At 45.9% G+C, this 6386-nt stretch overlaps 1 protein-coding gene across 1 annotated transcript in view; it reads right to left on the bottom strand.

Annotated features, from left to right (window-relative positions):
• slc7a9 (solute carrier family 7 member 9) overlaps positions 1–4704 on the bottom strand; it is a 138117-nt gene extending 133413 nt beyond the window's left edge. Inside the window, exon 1 of the mRNA XM_072518100.1 lies at positions 4540–4704. The gene's annotated coding sequence lies outside the window, so the exon portion shown is untranslated. The remainder of the gene's footprint in view (positions 1–4539) is intronic.
• Positions 4705–6386: the final 1682 nt, after the last annotated feature.

Below are 6386 nucleotides of genomic sequence, written 5' to 3' on the forward strand. Positions count from 1 at the left end.
CCTTCCTGAGGTGTGGGGCCCAAAATTGCTCACAGTATTCTAAATGGGGCCTAACTAATGCTTTATAAAGCTTCAGAAGTACATCCCTGCTTTTATATTCCAAGCCTCTTGAGATAAATGACAACATTGCATTTGCTTTCTTAATTACGGACTCAACCTGCAAGTTTATCTTTAGAGAATCCTGGACTAGGACTCCCAAGTCCCTTTGCACTTCAGCATTATGAATTTTGTCACCGTTTAGAAAATAGTCCATGCCTCTATTCTTTTTTCCAAAGTGCAAGACCTCGCACTTGCCCACGTTGAATTTCATCAGCCATTTCTTGGACCACTCTCCTAAACTGTCTAAGTCTTTCTGCAGCCTCCCCACCTCCTCCATACTACCTGCCCCTCCACCTATCTTTGTATCATCGGCAAACCTAGCCAGAATGCCCCCAGTCCCGTCATCTAGATCGTTAATATATAAAGAGAACAGCTGTGGCCCCAACACTGAACCCTGCGGGACACCACTCGCCACCGGTTGCCATTCCGAAAAAGAACCTTTTATCCCAACTCTCTGCCTTCTGCCTGACATGATGTGGAGATGCCGGCGTTGGATTGGGGTGAGCACAGTACGAAGTCTTACAACACCAGGTTAAAGTCCAACAGGTTTGTTTCGATGTCACTACCTTTCGGAGCGCTGCTCCTTCCTCAGGTGAATGCAGAGGTCTGCTCCAGAAACACATATATAGACAAATTCAAAGATGCCAAACAATGCTAGGAATGCGAGCATTAGCAGGTGATTAAATCTTTACAGATCCAGAGATGGGGTAACCCCAGGTTAAAGAGGTGTGAATTGTATCAAGCCAGGACAGTTGGTAGGATTTCGCAGGCCAGATGGTGGGGGATGAATGTAATGCGACATGAATCCCAGGTCCCGGTTGAGGCCGCACTCATGTGTGCCGAGCAGAAATAAGTTTCTGCTCGGCGATTCTGCGTTGTCGCGGGTCCTGAAGGCCGCCTTGGAGAACGCTTACCCGGAGATCAGAGGCTGAATGCCCTTGACTGCTGAAGTGTTCCCCGACTGGAAGGGAACATTCCTGCCTGGTGATTGTTGCGCGATGTCCATTCATTCGTTGTCGCAGCGTCTGCATGGTCTCGCCAATGTACCACGCTTCGGGACATCCTTTCCTGCAGCGTATGAGGTAGACAACATTGGCCGAGTCGCACGAGTATGTACCGCGTACCTGGTGGGTGGTGTTCTCACGTGTAATAGTGGTATCCATGTCGATGATCTGGCACGTCTTGCAGAGATTGCCATGGCAGGGTTCTGTGGTGTCGTGGTCACTGTTCTGAAGACTGGGTAGTTTGCTGCAAACAATGGTTCGTTTGAGGTTGCGCGGTTGTTTGAAGGCAAGTAGTGGGGGTGTGGGGATGACCTTGGCAAGATGTTCATCGTCATCAATGACGTGTTGAAGGCTGTGAAGAAGATGACGTAGTTTCTCCGCTCCGGGGAAGTACTGGACGACGAAGGGTATTCTGTCGGTTGTGTCCCATGTTTGTCTTCTGAGGAGGTCGGTCCGGTTTTTCGCTGTGGCGCGTTGGAACTGTCGATCGATGAGTCGAGTGCCATATCCCGTTCGTACGAGGGCATCTTTCAACGTCTGTAGATGTCTGTTACGCTCCTCCTCGTCTGAGCAGATCCTGTGTATACGGAGCGCTTGTCCATAGGGGATGGCTTCTTTAATGTGTTTAGGGTGGAAGCTGGAGAAGTGGAGCATCATGAGGTTATCCGTGGGTTTGCGGTAAAGCGAAGTGCTGAGGTGACCGTCCTTGATGGAGACGAGTGTGTCCAAGAATGCAACTGATTTTGGAGAGTAGTCCATGGTGAGTCTGATGGTTGGATGGAACTTATTAATGTCATTGTGTAGTCGTTTCAGTGATTCTTCGCCGTGGGTCCAAAGGAAAAAAATGTCATCGATGTATCTGGTGTATAACGTCGGTTGAAGGTCCTGTGCGGTGAGTAGATCCTGTTCAAACTTGTGCATGAAGATGTTGGCATATTGGGGTGCGAATTTGGTCCCCATGGCTGTTCCGTGCGTCTGGATGAAGAACTTGTTGTCGAAGGTGAAGACGTTGTGATCCAGAATGAAGCGGATGAGTTGCAGAATTGCGTCTGGAGATTGGCAGTTGTCGGTGTTGAGTACTGAGGCTGTTGCAGCAATGCCGTCGTCATGGGGGATGCTGGTGTAGAGTGCCGAGATGTCCATTGTGACGAGGAATGTTCCTGGTTCAACTGGTCCATGGGTGCTGAGTTTCTGTAGGAAGTCCGTCGTGTCGCGACAGAAGCTGGGTGTACCTTGTACGATGGGTTTCAAGATGCCCTCGATGTAGCCATAGAGGTTCTCACACAGGGTCCCATTGCCTGAAACGATAGGGCGGCCTGGTGTGTTGGCCTTATGTATTTTCGGGAGGCAGTAGAGATCTCCAATGCGGGGAGTACTGCCTGAGAGCCAATCATCAATCCATGTTAGTACCTTGCCTCGAATACCATGGGCCCTTATTTTACTCAGCAGTCTCCCGTGAGGCACCTTATCAAAGGCCTTTTGGAAGTCAAGATAGATAACATCCATTGGCTCTCCTTGGTCTAACCTATTTGTTATCTTTTCAAAGAACTCGAACAGGTTTGTCAGGCACGACCTCCCCTTACTAAATCCATGCTGACTTGTCCTAATCCGACCCTGCACTTCCAAGAATTTAGAAATCTCATCCTTAACCATGGATTCTAGAATCTTGCCAACAACCGAGGTTAGACTAATTGGCCTATAATTTTCCATCTTTTTCCTTGTTCCCTTCTTGAACGGGGGGTTACAACAGCGATTTTCCAATCCTCTGGGACTTTCCCTGACTCCAGTGACTTTTGAAAGATCATAACTAACGCCCCCACTATTTCTTCAGCTATCTCCTTTAGAACTCTAGGATGTAGCCCATCTAGGCCCGGAGATTTATCAATTTTTAGACCTCTTAGTTTCTCTAGCACTTTCTCTTTTGTGATGGCTACCATATTCAACTCTGCCCCCTGACTCTCCTGAATTGTTGGGATAGTACTCATGTCTTCTACTGTGAAGACTGACGCAAAATACTTATTTAGTTCCTCAGCTATTTCCTTGTCTCCCATCACTAGATTACCAGCGTCATTTTGGAGCGACCCAATGTCTACTTTTGCCTCCCGTTTGTTTTTACTGTATTTAAAGAAACTTTTACTATCATTCCTAATGTTACTGGCTAGCCTACCTTCATAATTGATCCTCTCTTTCCTTATTTCTCTCTTTGTTATCCTCTGTTTGTTTTTGTAGCCTTCCCAATCTTCTGACTTCCCACTACTCTTTGCCACATTATAGGCTTTCTCTTTTGCTTTGATGCATTCCCTAACTTCCTTTGTCAGCCATGGCTGCCTAATCCCCCCTCTGATAATCTTTCTTTTCTTTGGGATGAACCTCTGTACTGTGTCCTCAATTACTCCCAGAAACTCCTGCCATTGCTGTTCTACTGTCTTTCCCACTAGGCTCTGCTCCCAGTCTATATTCGTCAGTTCCTCCCTCATGCCCCTGTAGTTACCTATATTTAACTGTAACACCTTTACATCTGATTCTACCTTCTTTCTTTCAAATTGGAGATTGAATTCTACCATATTATGATCACTGCCTCCTAAGTGCTCCCTTACTTTAAGATCTTTAATCAAGTCTGGCTCATTACATAACACTAAGTCCAGAATGGCCTGTTCCCTCGTGGGCTCCATCACAAGCTGTTCCAAAAAGCCCTCCTGTAAACATTCAATGAATTCCCTTTCCTTGGGTCCACTGGCAGCATTATTTACCCAGTCCACCTGCATATTGAAGTCCCCCATGATCACTGTGACCTTGCCTTTCTGACATGCACTTTCATACACCAACATCTTTGGTGTAAATTGACAAATTAAAATTCACTTAAATATAAATAATATTGCAACTGTGCCGGTTATTACTGATCCCACTGCCCAGAAAAACACACTGTGAGTACATGACTATTACCATCCTATCATTCAACCCACAATGAAAGTGGCAAACCTGTTGGAGAAACAGGAGTCTTCCCCTATTTTTCCACTGAATAGAAATATTTGTAAATTTAATCTGAAGCCTCAACTCGCCTGTTCCCCCTCTCAAAATCATTGAACACACATATAAGGCACTCTGAAGTGACATGGCATTATACTACCCTCTCAGGAAAGCAGTCTCTTTCATTTCAGATGTTACTGAACCATTTGGCTCAAGTTAGGAGTATGAGATATGCACAACTCTATCATACAATTGAGCGACAACATAGTTCCTTCACTGAGCCTCCACTACATATTATCGTCATGGTAACATTAAAAATCACACATAATACAGATAAATTAGAACATGTTTTCCTGAGAAGTAACAGGCACTGGGGTAAATCTCTCAAGCACAATTTTTCATTTATTTGCCTAATACTTTAAAATACATTTTTTTCATAATAAACACCACTTTGAATCACAAATCCTACCTTGGTATTGAGTGACCGATTCTACTGCCTTGGAAATGGGAGAAAAACTGTGCTTGGAAAGCTGTTTTATTAGTACACCATACAATTGCAAAACCTGTCGCTGTTGTTTACCAACTAATTTGTCAGTGAGAGATGTCTGAACTGATGTATTTTCTGCAGAGACTGATTGCTGCTGACTCAGTTCTCAGGACGTACTTTGCAGGCGCAGGATTACTTGTAAAGTAATGATTAATCAAAATGGTACATTTCCACACAGTCATTAACAAGTTTTGTTTTGTTGAAGGGCTCTGGAGATAGAAAAGAAGCAAAACTTTCATGCACTCCTGTTTCTCCAGCAGGTTTGCCACTAATTTGTTGTGTCCATTCGTAGTTTTAAGACAAATTCTATCACTGCACCAACTTGCAACATTCCAGGTATGTTCATTTTTAAGTTACTTTTGTAGAGTGAGAATATAGCTGATAAATTTGCTTCCATTAAGACCTTTGTAGCATGTTAAGATACAGAATCTACATCCTTCATCAGCATTATTCATTAACTTGTGAATTCTGGTGAATTTTTTGGAATGGAAGCAGTTACTCAACATTTGTCACATGCAACTATTCTATTATAGAATTTGCATGAAAGTGTGATGAGGTCAGATCTTTTCTAGTTAAGATTGCTGAGACTTGGTGGAGTGTTACAGTTGTGAGCTGGGTTTGTGGTACCAAATGTCACATTTGTCATGATATTCAGGTAAACATCATAGCACATACATACTGATGGACAGATCAACGGACCAATCAACACACACACAACACCACAGCCAATCACAGGCAAGAGCATACACAGTACAAAACAGGGAACACAACACTTCCTGAGCATTCCAGCAGGAGACAGCTCAGGGCACAGAGCTCATAGCAAGCCACTCAGACATCCACCATGTGCTGAGTGCCACTACAAGATAGTATTAGGAATAGGTCCACAGATTCTAGGGTTATGATCGAACCTCAGTAACCAGATTATCACTGTAAATAAATGATAGTAATAAAACTGAGTTGTACCATTCACAACCATGTTGGTTCGTCTGTGTAGCAGAGTACACAACACATCATAGTACCAGGAGTAACTGTGGGACCTACCTACGAATCCTCCGGAATCTGCCATCCTGCGCCATGGACACCGTCAGCACACCGCAGCCACTACAAGTCGCTGGAAACCTCCCCGTCAATTGGAAGCTGTTCAAACAGCGCTTCCAGCTCTTCCTGGAAGCCAACGAAAAGGAGAGCACTTCGGACACCAGAAAGATCGCCATCCTCCTCTTCACGGCAGGTCAACACGCCATCCATGTCTACAACTCCCTGGTGTTCGCGGAAGGTGAGGACAAGACCAAGTACAAGACGGTCCTTCTCAAACTCGACCAACACTTCAACGTCGAAGGCAACGAGAGTTTCGAGAGGTATCTCTTCCAGCAGCGCCTGCAGGGTAAGGATGAGCCCTTTCAATCCTTCCTTACGCATCTCCGTATCCTGCGCAGTCCTGCGGTTACGACACCACCTCCGATTCCATGATTCGGGACCAGATCATTTTTGGGGTCACCTCAGGAACCTACGCCAGCAGCTCTTAAAAATAAAAGGCCTCACCCTAGCCTCCACAATCGAAGCCTGTGTCCTGCATGAAAACGCGACTAGCCGCTACTCACAATTTCAGGCGGCCGAATCGGCGTGGCAGGGGTCCTACGCGGCCGGATCGGAGAGGCAGGCCGAACGGGTCCAGGCGATCGAGTTCCTCCCGGCCCGCGGCCCGGACGAGGGCGGCCATTTTGCGGCCTCACGCGTTTGTGCGCGCCAAAAACGACGTTGACACAGAG

This window comes from Scyliorhinus torazame, chromosome 10, assembly GCF_047496885.1.
Source record: "Scyliorhinus torazame isolate Kashiwa2021f chromosome 10, sScyTor2.1, whole genome shotgun sequence".
Lineage (NCBI taxonomy): Eukaryota > Metazoa > Chordata > Chondrichthyes > Carcharhiniformes > Scyliorhinidae > Scyliorhinus > Scyliorhinus torazame.